Source organism: Chiloscyllium plagiosum, chromosome 2 (genome assembly GCF_004010195.1).
Source record: "Chiloscyllium plagiosum isolate BGI_BamShark_2017 chromosome 2, ASM401019v2, whole genome shotgun sequence".
NCBI lineage: Eukaryota > Metazoa > Chordata > Chondrichthyes > Orectolobiformes > Hemiscylliidae > Chiloscyllium > Chiloscyllium plagiosum.
The window spans coordinates 86,335,660-86,338,371 of NC_057711.1; the positions used below are offsets into that span (position 1 = coordinate 86,335,660).

The 2,712-nt window shown below is 41.1% G+C and overlaps 1 pseudogene; it reads left to right on the forward strand.

Annotated features, from left to right (window-relative positions):
- Nucleotides 1–2,323: 2,323 nt before the first annotated feature.
- Nucleotides 2,324–2,442, forward strand: LOC122539676 (annotated as a pseudogene).
- Nucleotides 2,443–2,712: the final 270 nt, after the last annotated feature.

A 2,712-nucleotide genomic window follows, 5' to 3' on the forward strand; every position in this document is an offset into this window, starting at 1 on the left:
CCACAAAAAAAAATAGGGAATTGGACAAATATTTGATTGCTAACAAATGTTACTGGAAAGTGCAAAGGATAGTTAGACTTAGTTAGATAGCCCTTTCAAAGAGTCAGCTGAATAGCCTCCTTCTGTGCTGTACTATTCTGTAGTCTATGAATTTGCCTCAGAAGGCAGTGAAGGCACAATTATTAAATATTTTAAAGCTGTGCTAAATGAGTTCCTTGTGGGGCAAGGCAATCAGTGGTTGTAGGGAAGAGATGGGAATGAGGAATTTGGAACACAAACAAATCAGTCATTAACTTATTGTATGGAAGAGCAGGCTTAATGAAGCAAATCTTGTCATCCTATTTTCTATGTTCATACATCCTCCAAATCTAGAGTGCTCACCACACACTCCACTCTGCTCAAATTTCCAGTACTCAAGGTCGCATTGGAGCTCAGTCCATGTGACCATTTGTTTTGACATATTGCTTCTAAATTATGTAGTCCTCTCTTTGCCATGCTTTCCCCTCCCACACAAGCCCACTAACGAACTACAGGACTCATCATAAATATATTCAATAGAAATCAACATTGCAGGTACACAACGAAATGTATCAGGTATGACAATTCATGAGAGTGAGGTATGACCAATTCTTAGCAATAATACAAGACTCTAATTGCAAGGAAGTGGTATAGATAATCCAAATAATTGAATGAATGTTCAGAGATACAGAGGCATTCTTTTCCAACCATTACCTAAGTACATCTGCTGTAAATTCAGGTTTTCTTCCAGCTGTAACACAATTGTTCGTTTGGATTCCTGTTGATGAGACTGGATATAGAGTTAATGTGTTTATATTACCTATTAGACCCTCATTTTACTTGCCTGTGTGTTTTGCAAACGATTTAAAGGGAAGCATTGTATGTTTTTTTTCGACTGCACAAAAGTCCTTTTAGCTGATGAAGTACTTTTCTAGTCAATGAAGGTGGAAATGCAGGTGGAAAGAGCAGTCACTAAAGCACATAATGCCCTTAGCTTTCATAATAGGGGTATGGAGTTTAAGTACAAAGAAGTAATGTTGAACTTGTTTAAGATATTTGTTAGACATCAGCTAGAGTATTGTGTACAATTGTGGGTGCCCACATTTTAGAAAAAATGTGAATGAATGCAGCAGCAATTTACAAGAATGCCCTCTATGGTATCAAGCTTCTTGAGAGTTGTTGAAGCTGACTTATCCAGGCAAGTAGGGAGTATTCCATAATGCTCCTGACTTCTGCCTTACAGATGATGTACAGGCTTTGGGAAGTCAGAAGGTGAGTTTTTCACTGCAGTATTTGTAGCCTCCTGTTGTAGCCACTATATTTATATGGTGAGTACAGTTGAGTTTTTGGTGAATGGTAAGTCCTTAGGATGTTGATAGTGGGGAATTCAGTGATGATTATTGGAGTGGTCATTGCCATACATTTGTGTGGCACAAATGTTACTTGCCACTGTCAGCCCAAGCCTAGATGTTATCCAGGTTTTGTTGCATTTAAGCATGAATGCTTCGGTTTATGAGGAGTCACGATTGTTACTGAGAATTGTGTAATCATCGCCAAACTTCTGACCTTATGATGAAGGGAAGGTCATTGATGAAGCAACTGAAGATAGTTGGCCTAGGACAGTAAGCTGAGGGAATCATGCGGCTTAGCTCACATGGTTAAAGCATGATGCCAGTAATGCCAAGATCATGAGTTCAAAACCCATGCTTCTTTAGGAAGGATGTTTTTAAACTTGAAAGGGTGCAGAAAGAATTTGCAAGGATGCTGGCAGGACTGGAGGGTTTGAGCTATATGGAGAGGCTGAATAGGCTGGGGCTTTTTCCCTGGAGCGTCAAGACTGAGGGGTAACCTTATAAAGATTTATAAAATCATGATGGCATAGACAGAGTAAGTACTCAAGATCTTTTCCCTGGGCTGGGTGAGTCCAAAACTAGAAGGCACAGTTTAAGGTGAGAGGGGAAAGATTTAAAAGGGACCTGAGGGGTAACATTTTCACGCAGAGGGTGGTACATGAATGGAATGATCTGCCAGGGGAAGTGATGGAGGTGGGTACTATTACAACATTTAAAAGGCATCTGGTATATGACTAGGAAGGGTTAAGAGGAATATGGGCCAAATACTGACAAATGGGATTAGGTCAGATAAAAATGCCTGGTCAATGCAGATGAGTTGGACCAAAGGGTCTGTTTCCTTGCTGTCTGTCTCTATGACGAGTCCTGCTATCTCCCCGGTGGTCTAGTGGTTACAATTTGATGCTTCGCTGCCGCAGCCCAGGTTTAATTCCTAGTCAGAGAATGAGAATATATTTTATGGCCACACTAGTCTGAAAATACCTGATCTCATCTGATCTTGGAAGCTAAGCAAATTCAGGCCTGGTTAGTACTTGGATGGGAGATTACCTGGAAATACCAGGTGCAGTAGGCTTTTAGGGTCTGTTATGAGACAGTGGTGGTATCCCGACCCTGTGCTGAGAGATCAAGGCTTGTGCCCCTTTATTTACATGTGGAGAGTCCTTGACACTGAGCTCCTCAGAGTCAGATATCAGAGTGAACAGAATGTCTGATACTCCTGTTCTTAACTGTCAGCCAAGTTCCCTGATGAGGCCCATCTGGCTGACCTCATTGCAATCACGATACCAGGTTCAAGTCCAAAATCCTCCAGAGATGTGTATTAACACTTCTGGACAGGTTGATT